Raw genomic sequence first — 21,437 nt, 5'->3', positions numbered from 1 at the left:
TGTTTCTGGAATTTGGTAGGTTTTTGGGAAGTTTCAGGGAATTTTGTGAGATTTTTCTCTGGAATCTTGAGGGATTTTGAGGAGACTTGAAGAATTTTGTGGGATTTTTCTGAAATTTTGTGGAAATTTGTGGAGATTTGTTGGGATGTTCCTGGAATTTTGTGGGATTTTTTTGTACTGTTGTGGAATTTTCTGGAATTTTGTGGGATTTTGAGGAGACCTGAATAATTGTGAGGGATTTTTCTTAGATTTTGTGGTATATTTGTGGTGATTTGGTAGGATGCTTCTGGATTTTTCTGGGGTTTTGAAAACATTTATGGAATTTTTGGGATTTTTCTGTAATTTTTGGGATTTTTCTTGAATTTTGAAGGATTTTGATGGGATTTTGTGGTAGTTTTCTGGAATTTTGAGGGATTTTTAGGAGACATGAAGGAGTTTGACCTATTTTCTCAAATTTTGTGGAAATTTGTTTAGATTTTCTGTGATGTTTCTGGAATTTGGAAGGGTTTTGAGAAGCTTTCTGCAATTTTGTTGGAGTTTTTTATGGAATCTTGTAAAATTTTGTGGAGACATGGAGAATTTTGAGGGGTTTTTCTTACATTTTTTTGTATTTTTTTTGAGATTTTGTGGGATGTTTCTAGTATTTTGTGGGATTTTTCAGAACATTAATGTAATTGTATGGGATTTTTCTTCAAGTTTGTGGGATTTTTCTTGGATTTTGTAGGATATTGAGAAGATTTTGTGGGTGTTTTGTGGAATTTTGAGGGAATTTGAGGAGACATGAGGAATTTTGAGGTATTTTCGTAGATTTTGTGGAAATTAGTGGGGATTTTCTGTGATGTTTCTGGAAATTGTTGCGCTTTTGAGAAAATCTCTGCAATTTTGTGGGATTTTTCTTAGATTTTGTGGAGAGGAAGAATTATGAGGGATTTTTCTGGAATTTTGTAGAAATTTTTTTGAGATTTGGTGGGATGTTTCTGGAATTTGGGAGGGTTTTGAGAACTTTTAAGGAATTGTATGAGATTTTTCTGCAATTTTTTTGGATTTTCCTTGAATTTGGTGGATTGTGTGGAGACTTCAAGAATTATGAGGGTATTTTCTTAGATTTTGTGGAATTTTGTGGAGATTTGGTGGGATGTTCCTGGAATTTGCTGGGGTTTTCAGATCATTTTATGAATTGTGTGGGATTTTTCTGAAATTTGGTGGGATTTTTCTTGGATTTTATAGGATATTGGGGAGATTTTGTGGGTATTTTGTGGAATTTTGAGGGAATTTGAGGAGACATGAAGAATTTTGAGGTATTTTCTTAGATTTTGTGAAAATTTGTGGGTATTTTCTGGGATGTTTCTGGAATTTGTTGCGCTTTTGAGAAGATTTCTGCAATTTTGTGGGATGTTTGTTGAATTTTGTGGGATTTTGTGGAGACTTGAAGAATTTTGTGGGATTTTTCTTAGATTTTTTGGTGTTTTGGTGGGCTGTTCCTTGAATTTGGTGGTGTTTTGAGAAGATTTAGGGAATAGCATGGGATTTTTCTGCAATTCGGTGATATTTTTCTTGAATTTTGTTGGTTATTGAGGAGAGTTGCAGAATTTCGAGGGATTTTTCTTAGATTTTGTGGTATTTTGTGGAGATTTTGTGAGATGTTTCTGGAATTTGCTGGAGTGTTCAGAACATTTAATGAATTGTGTGGGATTTTTCTGCAATTCTGTGGGATTTTTCCTGAATTTTGCAGGATATTGGGGAGATTTTGTGGGAGTTTTGTGGAATTTTGAGGAATTTTTGACAAGACAAGAAGAATTTTGAGGTATTTTTAAAATTTTGTGGTAATTTGGTGGGATTTTCTGGGATGTTTCTGGAATTTGTTGGGCTTTTGAGAAGATTTTTGCAATTTTGTGGGATTTTTCATGAATTTTGTGATATTTTGTGGAGATTTGATGGGATGTTTCTGGAATTTGCTGGGGTTTTCAGAACATTTAATCAATTGTGTGGGATTTTTTCTGCAATTTTTTGGGATTTTTCTTGAATTTTGTAGGATATTGAGGAGGTTTTGTGGGAGTTTTGTGGAATTTTGAGGGATTTTGATGAGAAATGAAGAATTTTGAGGGATTTTTCTTAGATTTTGTGGAAATTTATTTAGATTTTCAGGGATGTTTCTGGAATTTTGTGTCCTTTTGTGAAGATTTCTGGAATTTTGTGGGATCTTTCTGGAATTTTGTGGGATTTTGTGGAGACTTGAAGAATTATGAGGGATTTTTTTTAGATTTTGTGGAAATTTGTGTCAATTTGGTGGGATGTTTCTGGAATTTTGTGGGATTTTTTAATACTGTTGTGGAATTTTCTGGTATTTTGTGGGATTTTGAGGAGAGTTGAAGAATTTTGTGGGATTTTTCTTACATATTGTGGAAATTTGTGGAGATTTTGTGGGATTTTTCTGGAATTTGCTGGGGTATTCAGAACATTTACTGAACTGTGTGTGATTTTTTTTGAATTTTGTAGGATATTGGGGAGATTTTGTGTGAGTTTTGTGGAATTTTGAGGCATTTTGAGGAGACATGAAGGATTTTGAGTTATTTTCTTAGATTTTGTGGAAATTTGTGAGGGTTCTGTGAGATGTTTATTGAAGTTGTAAGGGTTTTGAGAAGATTTCTGCAATTTCGTTGGATTTTTCTGGATTTTGTTGGATTTTTCTGGAATTTTGTGGGACGTTCTGGAGATTTGGTGGGATGTTTCTGGAATTTGTTGGTCTTTTGAGAATAGTTCTGCAATTTTGTGGGATTTTTTTGAATTTTGTGGGATTTTGAGGAGACAAAGAATTATGAGGGACTTTTCTTAAATTTTGTGGAAATTTGTGGAGATTTTGTGGGATGTCTCTGGAATTTGGCAGGGGTTTCAGAACATGTAGGGAATTGTGTGGGATTCTTTTGCTATTTTGTGGGATTTTTTTGAATTATTTAAAATATTGAGGAGATTTTGTTGGAATTTTTGTAGAATTCTGAGGGGTTTTGAGTAGACATGTAGAATTTTGAGGTATTTTCTTAGATTTTGTGTAAATTTGTGGGGATTTTCTGGGATGTTTCTGGAATTTGGTATGGTTTTGAGAAGATTTAGGGAGTTTTGTGGGTTTTTTGTTGAATTTTGTGGATTTTTTCTGGAACTTTGTAGGATTTTGAGAGCATTTGGGGCATTTTTTATGAAGAGTTTGTTGAAAAAAACAGGAAAATAAAAGGAGTGAATCTGCTGAAATTTCGGTAAACAAAGGTGAAAAGCAAAACCATCCAAAGTTACCTGAACTCCGCGATAAATCCGCATGGTTTGGCCCAATATCAGCCAAATGGGGTTAAAATCATCCCAAGATGTCCAAAGTGCAACCAGAAGGGCATAAAAATGCCCAAACTGGTGTAAAACCCACTCCAAATGGCCTAAAATCACCCTTGAATCTCCCAAATGGTGCAAGATCCACCCTGAAAGTCGCTGGTTTTGCCTCAAATCACCCAAAGGGCCCCAACATCCCCCAACCTGGCCTGAAACGCCCAAAAGGGACCTAAAATCACCCAAAAAGGGCTCGGTTCGAGCGGCACCGGGACTGGGAGTGAGACCGAGATGGAGACTGAGACTGAGACCGAGAGCGGGCCTGAGACTGGGACTGAATCCGGCACCGGCACCGAGACCGGCACCGCTCCGGGACCGGGACTGAGACCGGGACCAGGACTGAGACCGGGACCGGCACAGCTCTGGGATTGAGATCGACACCGGGACCGGAATCGGCTCCAGGAGTGCCCCGGGACTGCTCCGAGACTGAGACCGAGGCCAGCACAGGGACTGGGATCAACACCAGGAGTGCTCCGAGACCGAGACTGAGACCAGAACCGGGATCAGCACTGGGATCACTCCTGGACCGGCACCAGGATCAGCACCGGGATCACTCCAGGACCAGCACTGGGATCAGCACCGGGATCACTCCAGGACCAGCACTGGGATCAGCACCGGGATCACTCCAGGACCAGCACTGGGATCAGCACTGGGATCACTCCAGGACCAGCACTGGGATCAGCACCGGGATCACTCCTGGGCCAGCACTGGGGTCAGCACCAGGATCACTCCAGGACCAGCACTGACACTGGGACAGGAACTGCTCCAAGGCCAAGACTGAGACCAGGACTGAAACCAGCCCTGGCACCGGCACTGAGACTGGCACCGCTCCGGGACCGAGACCGAGACCGGGACTGAGAGTGAGATGGAGACAAAGACTGGGACTGGGAGCGCTCTGGGACCGACACTGGGACCACCACAGCTCCGGGACAGAGATCGACACCGGGACCGGAATCAGCTCTGGGATCACTCTGGGACCACCGCGTTCACTCCGGGCAGTTTTGGCCATGCCCCCGGGCGAGACTGGGAAGGGCTGGGAGGGACTGGGAAAGAACTGGGAGGGAACTGGGAGGGAACTGGGAGGGAGCCCTGGGCGGGGTGGGACCACCTCGGTTCGCATCGTTCCAGTGCAGCCATCCCAGTCCATGTGGTCCCGGTCCATGTGATCCCAATCTCTGGTGCTGATCCATACGGTCCCAGTCTGTGCAATCCCAGTCTGTGCAATCCCAGCCCATGGATCCCAGTCTGTGTGGTCCTGCATGGCACACACTCCAAGAGTCTGGAATTCCAGTTCCCAGCAAGGAAAAGATGTTCCTGCCCTTGAAGGCAAAGCTCTTGAGAAGGGGCCGAGAGCCAAGTGCAGCAAGATCTTACAGTGACATTTCCCTGCCAGCCCCCAGAACTTCACCCATGCTTGTTGTAGCTCCTGGACTGGGAATTAAATGAGGGGAGGGTCTCTGGTGGGAGCTGCCCTGGGTGCAGGGAGACGCTGATGTCAGTGTTCAGGAACACACATAATCACAGATTGATTATATGCAGGTGCTTGATTGAAGCACATGGGAACTAGGGGTATCAGCAACCCAAATCTAGCTCCATCGTCTTTGTCCAAAGTGCACATATTTCTACAATTTCAGCTGTAGCAGTAATCACTATAACAACCTTATCAATATTGCTTCATTAATATTGCTTGATTAGCTTTATCAATATTGCTTCATGAGAGTTAGCTCATCCTCGTACGAACATGTACAAATCTTATCTCTGGGTGGGTATTCTGGAATTCCCAAGCACCAGTTCCCGTTACCGTGAACATTTCAGCTTGCTAGACCATCCCCAATACCAGACATTCTTCATGGTTTTAAGAAACATTTTCAGAAACATTTAACGTTATAGTAACAAGGCTGTCACTGCTGTGGTGTCACAGAGAGCGGAACACTGGGGCTGTCACTGCTGTGGTGTGTGATAGATTGACATTTAAGTAAAAAAGATAAACAGCTAAAGAAATTAAGGTTGCTGGAGGCTGATGGAAGTTTTTTCTCCTGGCCTATAACTGGTCATTTCCGAGAACTGACAGTAGTTTTGATCATCGAAAAGTGATATCAACCTGTGAACATCACCCTTTGAATCTTAAGCCCGGGAATTTCTCTTTTTCTTTGGCTTCTGGCTTTTGAAGAGGTAACAGGGCTCTGGTTCATCCTCCTCCCCCCCAGGTCGGACAAGGCCACAGGGGGAGTGGGGCTGGCCAAAGTTCTGCGGTTCCTGGTGGGGGATGGAGACTGTGAAGTGACAGGAGCCCCTTCCCAGAGGGAAGTACTCCCATCTGTCCTACTGGTCTGGCCTTAATGTAAATCTTTGACTTCATCAAAGGGTCATTGATAAACAAAACCTTGGTTTTGCCTGCTAACATTGCTGGTCAGGCGGTGTCCCAGAAGATGCTCTTGATGGTTGCCTCTTTTCCTGGGCATGGCACTGGAGGAGGTCCAGGCCCAGGTGATGCCACTGAAGGAAATGTGCCCTCATCCCAGGGATGCTCAACACGGACTCCCCCAGCCCCTCAGTGCCCCGCCGCTGGTCACAGCAGCCCCTGCCTGGCTCCTGCCTGCCCACACCGTGGTCAGCCCTGCCTGCTCCTGGACATGGAGCTCAGCCAGGGCTGGTGCTGTGTGGGCTTTGCTGGTGGTACCAGCCAGACACTGGGGTGAGAGCTCCATCTCTTTATTGGAACAGAAGAGCTGTGCTGGGCCCTGCCCTGGCAGGAGGGACCCACCTTCAGTCCAGGCCACAGAGCAGGGCGGGTCCCTTCAGGGACACAGGGCCTTGCTTTGGGTGGTGGCAGCATCTGCACAGCAGCAAGCTGGTAATGCAGCTGTGACAGGGACATCACGTATGGGCATGGAGATGTGAAATGTGTGGTGCAGGTGTCCCTGAGGGAGGTGTTTGGCCTTTCCTGTGAAGCTGCAGAGGGGAACCTGTTGAGAGAGGAGATGGCTGAGGCCCCAGCTGCAGCTGGCACACAGGGACCCTCTTGCACACTGGGAGATTCTCACTGTGCTCAAAGTTTCCCTCTGAAGACTAAGAGGTGAATGTGGATGGGCTTAGCAACTGGGCTGCAGGCCAAACAATTGAGTTAGCAAAAGAAGAAATTGAGAAAATACAAGTTTATCCATAGCAAGGAAGAATTCAAGGCCATTAGCATGGAAACCAATAAAAAGGTGCATAAGGGGTATTTTCAGTTGTAATAAATGGAATTGTTTCGTGCTAACTAAATTGTAACTGTAATTAAAGTTCTTATTAGAAACAATGAAGAATCAGTGTTACAAAGCAGATGTACCCCTTTGCAGATGTTACATGTCAAAATTAAGGTACAGGATGTAGTTTAGAAGATAAATGGTGTCTCAAGATGGACCAAAATTAGAACAAATTTAGGCATTGGGCCTAAAGATTAGTAAACATAAGGCTAATTAGTAGACTAACATAACACAAGGCTTAGTTCGCATGCGCAAACCTGTAAGGTTATCCAAAGGACAATGAGGAAGAGGAGAAGCCTTTGGCAAAAGACCACCAAAAGAAGACTGAAGACCTCCTAACAACAAGTGAGGCGTGCGCTGTGAGGAATAGTGACGTAACGTCAGAAAAATCGGAAATAGGAGGAAACTTACAGGAAACATTAATGAATATGTATAAGCATACAGTATATAAGTTTAGCTTGAATTGCTTTGTTTTGTATGTGAGGCAGGGTGGGAAGCCTCTGTACCCTGGTTGGTTTTTCTTATGCTTTAATCATACTTAATTACTAGCAGATTATATATAAATTTTAAATTTTATTAAACTGTATTATTTTACTGAACTGTATTCTTTTATACCACATTACTCTTCAATTTAGTAAATTGTATTCATTTTTAATTAAACTGCCATTAACCAAAGGGACCTAGTTGTCAAAATTCTAATTTAATTTATAACAATATTTTAACAAAGAAGGCTGGTACAACAACATTTTTTATTTAACAAACATGACACAACATGAGGTACATTAACAAAGAAGGCCCCTTACGGTGACAACATTCTACTGTTCAAACTGTAAAACATCTTTGTGTACTGATCAGGAGGTCACGATTTACTCTTTACAATCCTGATGCTGAATGTCTCCTGAGGACATCTGGTCACAGAGAAGAATGAGCCCCTTGTGGGCTGCCCCTGTTTGGACAACCTGCTCCTCATCCCGAGCCTCAGCATGTCTGACATCGCCCACCTGGGACTGACATCCCAAAACATTGAAAACATTTATAAACTTTTCTTTATCATTAAAATCTAATTAATTTATAAAAATACAATTTTGATTTTTATAATAATATTATTCTGTATTTTTATAACCTATTTTTTATATTTATATAAAAGAATTGATACATTTTTATCAACTAAAAACATTATCGGTCTTTGATTCTAAGTACCACAATTCCCTTCATTAATTAATTGACTACTATTTCACCCTCTTTATGCTAATTATTCCTATTTTTAGTTCTTTGATCATAATTTTTATAATTTTCTCAGACAGGGTAAAAGGGGCCACTTTGGGGTCCATGGGGACTTTTCTGGGGAACATTTGGGGCAGTTTTGTGTCTGGGGAGGGAATTTAGAGAGAACCTGGGGGTCTGGAGGACACTTGGGGGAGCCGGGTGGGCACTTGGAGGGGCACTTAGGGATTCTGTGGGACAATTCGGGGTCCGGGGGAGCACTTGGGGGTCCAGGGGGGCACTTGGAGGTCAGGGAGGGGAATCTGGGGGCCCTTTGGGGTCCGGGCGGGCACTTGGGGGGCTGTAACAGGGAATCTATGGGGCGCGGGGGATGACGGGAGTTGTAGGCGCCGGTATAATACGGTTTAATGGGGCCGCGGAGCTTCACGGGAGTTGTAGGCGCAGCTCCAATGGGTTCCGGTGAGGCGCGGGGCATGACGGGAGATGGAGTCCCGGCTGGAATAGCGCTCTATGGGCGCCGTGGAGCATGATGGGAGCTGTAGTTCCGGAAGTGACTCGGAAGGAGTGTTTGGCGGTGTGGGGAAGCGCTTGGAGAAAACTTTTGCGTCCGAGCCGTGCTGCAGGTGCTTGGAGCGAATGTATACGGCTCGGGAGCACTTGGGGGGAACCTGGGGAGCTGTAACCAGGCTCTTTAGGGCGCGGGGCACGGCAGGAGGTTTGGGCGCGGAACTGTGTTGTGGGATGATGGGAGATGAATTCCCAGCAGTGGCTGGAAGGGGAATCTGTGGGGTCGGGAGCATTCAGGGATCCAGGGACGCTTTGGGGTGATCCGAACGGGTGCTGAGGGGTCACTCGGGGATCCTGAAGGGTCTGGGGGAGACTTATGGGACATATGGGGGGCGATCCCGGGGTTCTGGGGAGCGCAGGGCATATTCCCAGTTCCTCCCAATTCCTTCCAGCATGATCCCATTTGCTCACAACCACTCCCAGTCAGCCTCAGTGGAGTTGGACTCCCTGCCAGCATGATCGTATTCACCTCCAGCAGAATCCCAGTTCATCCCAGTATAAGTCCTGTTGCTTCCAGTTACCCCCTGCATGCACCCAGGAACTCCCAGTTCCTGCCAGTTGCTCCTGGCATGACCCCAGTTGCTCACAGCTGCTCCCAGTCAGCCTCAGCATGATCTCAGTAACTCCCAGTATATCCCATTTCCTACGAACCTGGTCTCAATTGTCCCCTCAATTGTTTCCTACTCACTGCCAGTCTGATCCCAGTATGATCCCAGTTTCCCTCAGTGTGATCGCAGTCTCTCCTGGCATGGGCCCAGCTCCTCCCAGTATGATCCCAGTATGATGTCAGTACACAGCCAGTGCAATCCCAGCCACTGCCAGGATGATCCCAGTATAAACCAGTCCCTGCCAGTGCTGCCACTCCTGGGATCCCCCAGCCCTCTCTGTGTTCCCCCCTCCCGCATCTCCCCAGAGCAGCCCCAAGGGCTGGCAGTCCCCAGCCAGGGTCCCCAGCCAGCCCCAGGTTGGATCTGCAGCCCCCAATTTTCCCAGTTTCCCTCTCCTTTTCCCCGGGCCGGGTTCCCCCCGTCCCCAGCGGGTGGGAGCAGCGGAGAGCCCCGCGCTGCCCATCCCGACCTGTCCCGGCTCCATCCCCGCTCCTGCCGTGGGCTGTGAGGGGTTTGGGAACGGGGCACCGAGGGTGTCACTGCTCCTGGGGGAGGAGGAGGAGGGATGGAAGAGGAGGGATGAAGAAAGAGAGAGTGAAGGGATGGAAGTATAAGAAGGTGGAGTTAAGGAGGATGAAGAGGAGGAAGAAGAGGGACAAATGAAGATCAGGGGAAGTAGAAGGGACCACGAGGTCGAGCACTCCTTGAATACACAGCCCTCCACCTGTGGGATCATCACCCCCCCCATCCCACAGGTGACCATGGAGGGGGAGCTTGACCCAGATATCCTGGGGGATCCCTGGGTTGGGTTTTATGGGGGGGATGTTTGGAGAATGAAGAACTCCAAAGCTGAGCAGAAAATGCCCCTTGGGGGGCATTGGGGGTTCCTAGTTGTTATAAATGCAATGGCAAAATGAGGTTAAATAAAAAAACAATTTATTATAAAGCAATTTCAATAAAACAAACAACAAAAAGAAAAACCACAATAAAATATATCAACGCAGCGCTGGGTGGACAGGGGTCGATACTCAAAGGTACAGATTTTCCCAAATCCACGAAGGAGGGTTCTCTGTCCTGGGTTTTTATAGGGGTTTTGTGTCCTGAGGCCAAATTTCAAGTAGGCACCATTCAACAACGATCCTAGATGGTTGGTTGAATGGATTTCCTGGCGCTGAGAAACTGAATCAATAGACATTTGGGCAGACTCTCTTCGCATGTAAAAAGGTTCTGAGTGTCTCTTGATTTCATCTTGGGTTGGGCTATCAGGACGGAGTGGTTGGGTCCGGGTTGGAGCCGATGAATATCTCGGCTGGGCTTCTCTCTTTGTCCAGTTTGATTGCTTCTCCAACTGTGGCTTGCAGGGTGGGGCGTTCAGGTCCGGTGATGAGTATCTCGTCCGGGCTCGTTCCTTTGTCCAGCCTGATGGCTCGTGTCCTGCTTATCCTCTTAGGTTGATGGGCGCCGGCTAGAATCGTTATCTGGGTGCCGGCTAGAATCCTTATCTCTTGAATGGGTATTTGCTGCTGGGTCTGGGGAGGAATCCTTGGGCCACACTATATTTTATATTTTCTTATATCATTATAAATACAGATATATTTATTTAGGCTTTCACGAATTTTTATTCATAGATACATTTATCACATGGTGGTGGCTGCTGTCAGAGGCAGCCGGGAGGAGCAGAGCCCTGTGTCCCCCAGGACCCCAAAGTGGGGAGCCCAGAGAGGGGAAGCGCCACAATTCACGGGACCCTCAACAGCCTGAAATGGAGCAGGGGGGACTCCTTGGACCCTCTGCACCCCAAAGCAGAGATTCACGGGATAAGGGACCATAGGAATCCAAAAAGCCCCATCATCCCTAAATGAGGAGATGGAAATGGGGGGGACTTTTTGGATTTCTGGCACTCCGAGCAACCTGGGGTGGGCAGGGACTGAGTAGACAGAGGAACCCCAGTGCAAGCATGACCCCCAGCAGCTGGGACAGCGGGGAACCCCTGAACACCAAAAGGGAGAGACCAGAGATGGGGAACTCCTGGGAGGCATTTTCAGGGGTGAATCTTGGTGTTTGGGAGGTTTTTATGGGCCCCAGATACCCGGTAACTTCTAGAGATGAACTTGGGCAGGAGGAGCACCCTAACCCAATGTGCTCGTGCATTATATTTTTCCCCAAACCAGGATCTCTCATTCCCAAACCTTGGCTGGATGGAGGAGGAGGCTGCTGTGAGGAAGAGGAAGATGCCCCAGGACACCCAGGCCGGTGAGGAGGAAGTCAGTGCCCCTTTCCCCCTCTCTCCTGCTCCATCTCCCAGCCCAGCCTGGCCCCCGGCTGCAGGACAACCCCGCTGCCGACGCCGTCCTTCCGGGGACGCGCTGGGGGGATCTCCTTCCCCTTCCCTCTGGCACGGAGGCAAATCCCATCCTCTCCTTGTCCTTCCTCCCCCAGACAAGGAGCTGAGGATGGAAACCAGGGAGGAAAAATCCCTGCAGCAGAACCTCTTGGAAGAGGCCGATTTGAGCAGTTCCACAGTGCAGGAATCCAACAGGGAAGAAAAGCCCCGGAGATCCCGCAGGAGGAGGGGCTCCAAACCCATCCCAGGGTGCTCTGAGGAGGAAAGACCCACCCTGTGCTGGGAAGGCGGCCGGAGATCCAGCCAGGGCTCTGAGCTGGTGGTCCATGAGCAGCTTCAGGATGGGGAGAAGCCGTACAAGTGCTTGGAGTGTGGGAAGAGCTTCAGCCAGAGCACCAAACTGATCCGCCACCAGATGATCCACACTGGGGAATGGGCCTATCAGTGTAGGGAATGTAGGAAGGGCTTCAGCTGCAGCTCTGAACTCACCATCCACCAGCGCATCCACACTGGGGAGAGGCCCTACGAGTGTCCTGAGTGTGGGAAGAGGTTTCAGAGGAGCTCCCATCTCCTCCAGCACCAGCGGATTCACACAGATGAGAGGCCCTTCCGCTGCCCTGACTGTGGGGAGGGCTTCAAGCACAACTCCACCCTCATCACCCACCGGCGCATCCACACTGGGGAGAGGCCCTACGAGTGTGGGGAATGTGGGAAGAGCTTCAGAAACAGCTCCTCCCTGACCATCCACCAGAGGACCCACACTGGGGAGAGACCGTACGAGTGTGGGGAATGTGGGAAGAGTTTTAGCCACAGCAAGAGCCTGATCTTCCATCAGAGGACCCACACTGGGGAGAGACCCTATGAGTGTGGGGAGTGTGGGATGACCTTCAGATGGAGGTCCCAACTGACCATCCACCAGATGATCCACACTGGGGAGAGGCCCTACGAGTGTCCTGAGTGTGGGAAGAGGTTTCAGACCAGCTCCCATCTCCTCAGGCACCAGCAGATTCACACGGATGAGAGGCCCTTCCGCTGCCCTGACTGCAGGAAGGGCTTCAAGCGAAACTCCAACCTCATCAGGCACCGGCGCATCCACACTGGGGAGAGGCCCTGTGAGTGTCCCCAATGTGGGAAGAGCTTCAGCCAGAGATCTACCTTGACCCGACACCAACAGAAGCACCGGTAAGGGAAGCCCTGCGAGTGCCCCAAGTGCAGGAAGAGCTTCGTGCGCTGCTCCAGCTCCATCCCCCATCAGAGGACCCACGTTGGACAGGACCTGATGACCCACGTTCCCAGTGATCTGCGTTGGGAACACAGTGGGCTGGAGGTCATTTTATTTTGGTTTCAATTATCTTTTAATTCATCTTTATCTATTTAGAACAGAGAAATAATGGTAAAAATCAACAAATTCATCAAAGGTATCTAAAACCTCACATTTTACTAGTGCTTCAAGGGAATCTGGGAGATACTTGGGAGTATTTGGGGGTTGTGGGGTTATTTGGTGGAGTTGTCTCCATTTCTTGGCACTCAAAGAGACAAGAGGGTTCAATCTTTCACCTCAAAACCACTCAATGTCACTGAATCCAACTCAGTACCTCTCCAAAATTATTCAATTCCACAGCCCCTCAGGGTGTGTTGCCTTAAGTTTTAGCTTTCATATTTTTCATATTCTACACTGCCTAGGTTTGTAGTTCATATTATGTGTTAGTGAGCTCTCTTCACAGAGTAGGTAGACAAAACAATTCCTTTTCTAGCTTGATACCAAGGACAGTTGTTACAAGTTCCAGGCCCAAAAGCATAAACAAGGGTGGACTGAAGAGAGAAAACAAGAAGGATGGGACTTCATCATCTGAAGCTGTAACTGGACAATGAACCCAAATATGCAGATGGACCTAAACTTCTAAAAATGTGAGACCTTGTGATCACTTGTCCATTTTTGTGACCATTTCTGGTCTATCTTGGCTGTAGCCCTGGCCTGGCTCTTGTACTGCCCATGGTGTATTTAAATTCTTCTAATAAACTTTATACTTAACTCTGTCCAGCCTCTGTTCTAGGTCAGCCTTCTGAAGGCATCAGGTGGAATGGGGTTGGAAGGGGATTGGGTGAAGTGGGATGCAAATCAGGAGGGGTGAGATGGGCATTGGGTGGGGCAGGATGGGTGGGATGGAGTTTGGGAGGTGTGAAATGGGGGAAATAGGGCTTGGGAAGGGGGTCTTGATATCCAGCAGGGATGGGATGGGTTGAGGTTGGGATTGAGAAGGTGGGGTGGGGTCTGCAATGAGACAGCCAAAGTTTGGGGATGATGAATGGAGCAGGAGCCCATTACTGAGTGAGTTTTTGTGTGAGATTCCCCCACCCAGGGAGGCAGAGATTTAGTTTAGTTAAAGTGAGAGGTGTGGGCAAGAGGGAATTCCATCCCTCTGCCTCAGAGGATGGGCTCTGTGAGCCCAGGAAGAAACTCCACCCTGGACCCCTCGTGGGGTGGCAGCCCAGGGATTTCTGATTGGGTTTGGGCCCCTGGGGTTTCTCCCTTGCTGTGTTCCCAGTGGTCCCTGACCTTGAACTCCACCCTGGTTCTCAAACCCCATCTCCCTGCCTCTGTTTGGGGCTGTCTCTGGATCTGAGTTTGTTCCTGAGCTGAATAAATGTTTTCCTAAGCAGAATCCCGTCTCGTTAGTGTCCCATGCCTGTTCCTGGTAACTGTGGCCTCCCTGGACATGATCCTGCAGCCCCGGAACGCAAGACCCCGCAAAATTGAGACCCCCCCGAGACCACAAAAAATCCCAAAATTCCCTAAAATTTGCCCAAATCCCTCAAAATTCCCTTAATTTTTCTAAAATGGCCCTTCTGTCTCCCTCCAGGACCAGGTGCCTTCGCTGGATCTCGAGGACACCCCCAGGAATTTGCAGGGAGTCTCTCCTCCCCTGCCACCCTCAAAAACCCACAGCTTTTGGGAAAAAAAAATTCCCCCAAATCCCTTGGATTCAAGGGGGAATTCCCCATTTTTGACACATTTTTGGGGGGTTCCTCCCCAAATTTTCAGGTTTTTTGCCTCTTTGCCATTTATTTAATGGTTTTAGAATTTTTCAAAATGAGCTTTTTTGTGGTGGTTCCCCCAATTTTTTTAGTGGTCCCTTAATTTTTTTCTGGGGGTTCGATTCCTCCCGCAATTTTACCTTCGTCCCCCTCCCCCCAAATTGGGGTGAGGGTGTCTTTTTTTTTTCTGTTATTTTTCTTTTTTACCCTTTTCCCTTTTTTTTTTTTTTTTTTTTTTCCTCTTTTTTATTTATGTGCACTTAATTTGGGGGGACTGAGGGGCAGGAATTTTGAGGAGCTGTTGCCTGGGGGGCTGCTGGAAAAGTTGGGAAGACCCCCTCTCTCCAAAAGAATGTGAAAAATCCTGAGAATTCTGGGATTTCCCCCCCTACACCCCTGCCCAAGGTGTGAAAAATATGAAATAAAAAAATATACGTTCTCAGCTTTTTTGTTTATTCTTGGGGAGGGATTTGTGATTTTGGGGGGGTTTTGAAGAGGGGCTGCTATTTTTTTGGGAGGTTCTCCCAGTTTTTGGGGGGAATTTGGGAGGAATTTGGGGGTTTGGAGGGAAATTTGGGGTTTTGGGGGTAAACTTCGGAGGTCCTGGGAGGAATTTTGGGGTTTTAGGGCAGAAATTTGGGATTTTTTTGTAACATTTGGGTGCTTGGGGGAGAAATTTGGGGTTTTGGGGAGAACTCTGGGTTTCTTAGGGGGAGGATTTGGGGTTTTGGGAAAGAAATTGGGGTTTGGGGGGAAAATTTGGTGCTTTTGGGGGAAATTTGGGGGGGTGGGGAAATTTTGGGGGTTTTCATGAATTCTGGGGTTTTGAGGGGAAATTTGGGGTTGGGAGGAAATTTGGAGTTTTGGGGTGGGATTTTGAGTCTTGGGTGGATTTGGGACTTTGGGGGGAGCATGGGGGTTTTGGGGGTTTTGGGGTGATTTGTGAGGAATTTTGGTATTTTTGGGGAGGCATTTGGTGGTTTTGGGGGGAAATTCAGACGTCGTGGAGGGGTTCTGATTTTGGGAAGGGGATTTGGGGAGAATTTTTTGGGTTTTGGGGGAATTTCCATTGATGGGGAGGGGTCCTGATCCCATTGAGAAGGGGCATTTTGGGGAGGCCTGAATTTGGGGGGGGTCTCAGGGGGGATTCCCCATTTTGGGGCGGGGTTTGGGGTGGATTTAGGGGGATTTTCCAGCGATGGGGAGACATCTCAGGGGTGGGATTGGAGGAGAGGTCTCATCAGAGCCCCATCCTGAGCTGGAAGCGGGGGGGATGTTGGGAGTGGAATCTGGGGAGGATCTGGGGGGAGATTTTCCAGCCATGGGGAAGGGTCCCGATCCTGGGGCAGTTCCTGAATTTGGGGAGCAGTCTGGAATTTGGGGGGGTCTCATTGGGGCAGCAGGAGGGGCTGGAAGCGGGGCACGATGTTGGCGAAGCCGCTCTCCAGGGGGGCCGTGGGCAGCTCCTTGGGGGGTGCCGGGGGTCGCGGCCGCAGGCGCTGCAGCAGCGAGGTCAGGAACAGGAACAGCTCTGCCCGCGCCAGCGCCTCCCCCAGGCACAGCCACTGCCCTGTGGGGAGGGGGCGTCAGCACCGCCCCACCCCAAAGGGTCGGGGGTCCCAAAAGGGTCTGGGGATCTCTAAAGGGTCGGGGGTCCCAAAGGGGCTGGGGGTCTCAAAAGGGTCTGGGGTCCCAAAAGGGTCTGGGCTACCCCAAAAAGAGACTGGGGGGTCTCTAAAGGGTCTGGGAGCTTTGGGATTGGGGTCCAAAAATGGTCTGGGGGTTTCAGGGGTGGGGGTCCCAAATGGGTCTGGGGTCCCCACCCCGAGGAATTTTGGGATTCCAAAAGGATGTAGGGCCCCACCACAAAGGAATTTGGGGATTTTGGGGATTCCAGAAGGATTTAGGACCCCACCCCAAGGATTTATGGGATTTTTGGGGTGCCCACTGGCCGAGAAGGGCACAAAGGCCTTGTTGTGCTGGAACAGACCCTGCTCATCCAGGAAGTTCCCAGGGTCAAATTTTGGAGGTTTTTGAAGCATTTGGGGTTGTTTAGGACCAAGCTCAGCAGGGGGTAAATGTCTGTGTCCTGTGGGGTCAAGTGTGGGGCCAGAAGGGTCATTTGGGATCAGGTGTGGGGTCAGAGGGGTCCTTTAGAGTAATTTGGGGTTATTTGTGGTGATTTGGGGTCATTGGTGTCATTTGGGGTTACTAGGGTGTAAGAGACAGTCTGAAGTTACCCTCATCTGCCTCACAACCATTGCAAAAACAGAGACCAAGACCCTGAAGACCCTGAGGGAATTTGTGCAGGGGTTCTGGCCTGGTTGAGGTGGAAGCTTGCCAGGTGATGGTTTGCAGGTGTGCTTGTTGTGCTGTCAAGGTACACTGCCTTCATTCCTGCTGCTGAGCAGGGACTTGTAAGGAGCGGCCTGTTCTGTACCTTACACCTGCTTCCCAGAGCAAGGGGGCTCATCACAACAGCCGAGGAATTTCCCCACCTCTTGGCCAGCTGCCCCTTGCTTTGAAACAGACTGTAAAAATGACTTTTCCAAGTTAGTTTCTTCAAGAGAGATCTCCCCATGGAAGAAGACACCATTGACCCTGTCTTGTCCATTGGTAGCTATAACCCCCCACTTTTATTCTCTTTGCATTTTGCCTCTTTATCCCTCTCTCCATCTCTCTCTCTCTCTCTCTCCTCTATTGCATAACCTTTGTTGCTGGCACTAAAATAAAGGTGCATTAGTGCTGTTGTGATTTAAACTGAAATCCCTTGGTGTCCTTTTTGCACTCTGAGATCAAACGAACCTCTCACAACTCCCACTTGTGTTAGGGGATCGTGACACTCGGGAGTGGGGTGACCCAAGGTGTGGCTTAGAGCAAATGCTCCACGTCACAAGGATATTGGTAGGCGCACGGTGGAGACAAGGATGAGGAGGAGACCTCCAGTATGGGTTCCAAAGGCTTTTACTCGGCAAAAATATATACTCTGCTCAGTTTTGGGCGCTTGTCTTACAGCAGCTAGAGAAACTTGTTTTAAGCAAAAAGGTGAGGAAAGAACTTGAATGGACTCCTTTCGAAACCCAGTTGAAATTTTGCAAAAACAATTAGATGAAGAAAGGAATAGGATCCATCTCTTGCCAGTGGCCCAAAGAGAGGAATGGGTTAAAAATTCAAAGAATGCTTACTCACCAAAGAAACAGTGGAGAGGGAAACCCTTCTCATTAATCAAATTTACCCTCAGAAAGAACTAACTGATGAAAAATTGTGGGGAGCACTGCTGTCCTAGCTTGAAACCTTTCATTAAAACAGAATATAATCATATCAATGATGAAGATCTTGATTTGCATACAACCACTAAAGAAATCCCGTACACTGCTGCTGAATTGGCTGAGCTGAAAAAGGAGTACGGGCGTCTCCCTCACGAGTCAGAGACAGAACACATACTGCATCTCTCACCGGAGGAGATCAGATTTGACCGACAGAACAAGAAGCCAGTGGGTACTGGGGACATGGGGTCTTCTCAACAGCAGGAGACAGATGTAACCCGTGGTCCCTAACTCAGCACGCAGCTCATTGGGCAGCAGGGCTTCATCCATTGGAAAGGGGAGACCCTGTAGCTATAGTTGGTACTCCTGACCAACTACTGGAAGACATGCACAAAGCTGCCTGCTTGCAAATGATACATGACAGAAAATTAACTACTGGCTATGAATCACCAATGCAATTACCTGTGAAATGATGACCCCTTTAATTTGAGCCCTTCCAGAATCACATAAACCTACAGAAATTTTCCTTCAAAAAACCATAGCAGCTATAACTCCTGTTGTTGGCACTAAAATAAAAGTGCACTATTACTGTGATTTAAACTTAAATCCCTTTGTGTCCTTTTGCACTGGGAGATCAAACGAATCTCTCATGATTCCCGCCGGTGTTAGCGGATCATGACAGAGCCCTCAGCAATCCAGGCAGCAACACAGGCAGCAGGACACAGAGGGCACTTCCTGGCTGGGACAGGGCTTGTGGCTTCAGCAGAACCACCAAAGGCCAAGGGGTTTCTGGCCATTTTCCCTGCACCACTGCATGCCTGGGCAGCTTGCAGAGCACAAGCCCCCTTTTCCCCCTCTTCCCCTATGCCCCGCACACCCTGGGCAGCAAAATAAAGGTCCTGGGAGTCTGTCTATTATAACATATCTTATATTATTTACATACTAAAGCAAAACAAAAGAACAATCTTGAAGGAAAAAACATCCCTGCTGGCTGCTCATGTGGCCCCAGCAGACACAGCCTCCCAGATCAGCTCTCTGCAGAGCTCCAGCAGCGCAGCCAGCTGAGGCCCGACAGACGAGGCCGTGACCTCCATGCCCTGCGGAGCTGATCTCGCAGCCTCTTGAAGGTGGAGATCGGAGCGTGGTCTCCTGCCCTGAGAAGGCACAAAGTCTGAAGTGCCAGGCTTCCAACCTCCAGGCTGCTGTCACATGCTGTGTCTTCAAGGGCTGGAAGAGAGACGGACAGAGCCACGGTCAGATCCCAGACCTGCGGGGGCCCACGGAGAGCCCCCTGCCAGGGCCATCCCAGCCGGCTCTTGCCATGGCCAGCAGGGAGCAGGGACCGAGGGGATCAGCCCGAAGCTGCGGCCACGAATGCCCCACGTGCCCCTGAAATCTCGGTGTGCTCTGCCCACACCGCCCCTCATCCACACAGGGAGCAGAGCCCTCCACAGCCAGGCCAGGGCTTGCAGCTCCCCCCGACAGCCCCGCTGACAGCCCGCTGCCCTCACTCACCCTCACAAATGAGCAGCATCTCTTTCTTCTGCCCCCTCAGGTGCTGCCCGGCCATCCCTGGGAACACAGAGCCTGTCAGGGCCCCGGCGGCACAGCTCCCTGCCAGCGGCGCTGCCAGCCCTGTGGCCACACGCCCTCCCGCCCCGGCAGGGCTCAGCCCGGGCCCTTGCCGCATCCTGACTCAGCCCAAGGGCACGGCTGCCAGAGGCCGGCAGCAGCCCCGAGGGCAGCCGGGGCTCCAGGGCGCCGGGCCCGGGTGCCGCTGCCGGGGCAGCAGCCGGGTCCGGGGCCGAGCTGCGGCGGGGCGGGGAGGGAGCCCGGGTTCGTGGCTCACCGATGAACCTGATGGCCGCCTCTCGCAGGGGCTCCTGTGGGCTCTGCAGGTACGGCAGGGCCCGGCGCAGCTGCTCGGCCGCTCGGTTCCTGTCCTGTGCCAGCTGCAGAGAGCGGCAGGAGGGAAGGGTTGGTGCGGGCTCTGCCCCTCGGCCGGGCACTGCCTGCGGCCAGCCCCGGCCTCCCGTGCCCGCCCAGCCCTGAGGCCCGGCCAGCAGCCGCTGGCGCCGGGCTCTGGAGGGGGCAGAGGGCCGGCTGCTGCCCGGGGAGCCGCGGTGCCGCCCCGGCCCGCAGCCCCAGTGGGCCGGGGCTCCATCGGCACCCGGCTCGGGGCCACAGGAGCCTGGAGAAGAAGCCGTGCTGCTCCCGGGTGCAGCACCGGGCAGGGGCGCAGCTGCCAGCCCCACACACTGGGCACCGGGGACAGGGAGCTTCTCCAGGCTGAGGCTGGGCCGTCCAGGCCGTCCTTACCAGGCCTTCGCTGAACTTCCAGAGTTTCTTATCCAGCTGCAGCATCTGTTCAATATCTCTCCTCTTCAGGAATCTGGCTGAAGAATGCAGCGTTTCCTGGGACACCTGGAGAGCAGCAGAGACTGGAGATGGCCCCACAAGCCCAGGCACAGGACCCGCATTCGTGTGCCAAGGCCTGGAGGTGCCAGGGCAGGAGGCAGCTGAGCCCTCCCAGGGTGCCACCGGCAGCCCAGGTGTCCTCACCTCTGCCACATGCTGGTTCTGCTCATGGCAGTGGAAGAAGAGTGGGAGCAGGCTCTGGCACACGTATGACTTCAGGGCCTTTCTTCCCTCTTCCATTAATAAATCTATCATCTTTTTAAATACAAACATGGAGCACAGCTGCACCTGGCTATCATCCTGTATGAAAGGAAGGAAAAAAGACTTCAGCACTGGGTGCTTCAGGCCCCCTCCAGTCTGGCCTGTGAATACACAGGGCACAAAGTGTCTGGGCAGCACCCAGTGGCCGTGGCTGAGGGCACAGAACCTTACATTGTCAAACAGTGGCAGGAGCACCTCAGCCAGCTGCCGGGCTATGGGGATGGCTATCGGGGCACTATTATACAGGAACAAATATTTGAGTAGAACCATGGTCATCCTGACCACGTCACTATCATTTTCCTGCAGGAGCTCCAGCAGGTTTTCAGTCAGGCTCCACATTTTCTTGGCCTGTGGGGAAGAGAAGTCTGTGAAACCCCACCCTGCTGCTGCAGGGCCCAGAGGCCAAAGGCTGGTCCTAAAGCACTCAGGCAGCTGAGCCGGGAGGCAGGAGAGCTGGGAGCAGCTGCCTCAGTGTCTGAAGCTCAGCTAAGCCCAGGGACTGCGTTCCCCATCCCTACGCTGCCCGCATGGCTTCAGCCACTGCCCCCTTCTCACCATCAGGGGATTCTTGCCAAGCACTAGGAGGCCTCTGAGTGCCAAGCGTTGCCTCTCCCTGCACTCGCTCTGCAGATGGCTTGACAGGATGTCCAGGATGCTGTCAGTGCATTCAGTCAAGTCCAGGCACTCCAGGACCTGAAAGGCACAGGGCAGTGACAGGGGAGCTGGCTGGCAGGAGGCCGGAACCACACAGAGCTGGGCCCTGGCAGCAGCACACAGCACGGGCAGTGAAATCCCAAGCAGCTGCAGCTGTGAGAGGGCAGAGAGCTGGAAAGCAGCTGGCCTTCAGGCTCACCTCTACAAGGAATGCCAGGGCAGCAAAATCCCAGAATGGCATCTCTTTGCTGAGCAGGCTGAGCAGGTAGAATGCTACCCCGGAACACAAGTGTACAGATGAAGAGCACATTTCTCTGAATGGAGGAAAAATGAAGCAAAACTCTGAGCCAGCAGCAGTAAAGCTCTCCCAGGAATGACTCACAGAGGGCTGATCTTTCCCCACCAGCCTGCAAGGGGACGTGGGCCCTTGGGGAGGTGGCAGCTC

At 50.1% G+C, this 21,437-nt stretch overlaps 2 pseudogenes; one reads left to right on the top strand and one right to left on the bottom strand.

The window, feature by feature from the left end:
• The window catches only part of LOC131586233 (zinc finger protein 850-like), a 111,747-nt pseudogene extending 99,204 nt beyond the window's left edge, over positions 1 to 12,543 (top strand).
• LOC131586380 (uncharacterized) overlaps positions 1 to 21,437 on the bottom strand; it is a 585,722-nt pseudogene that overhangs the window by 440,980 nt on the left and 123,305 nt on the right.

Source organism: Poecile atricapillus, chromosome 19 (assembly GCF_030490865.1).
Source record: "Poecile atricapillus isolate bPoeAtr1 chromosome 19, bPoeAtr1.hap1, whole genome shotgun sequence".
NCBI classification, from domain to species: Eukaryota; Metazoa; Chordata; class Aves; order Passeriformes; family Paridae; genus Poecile; species Poecile atricapillus.
This window is presented reverse-complemented; position numbering and strand designations above follow the sequence as displayed.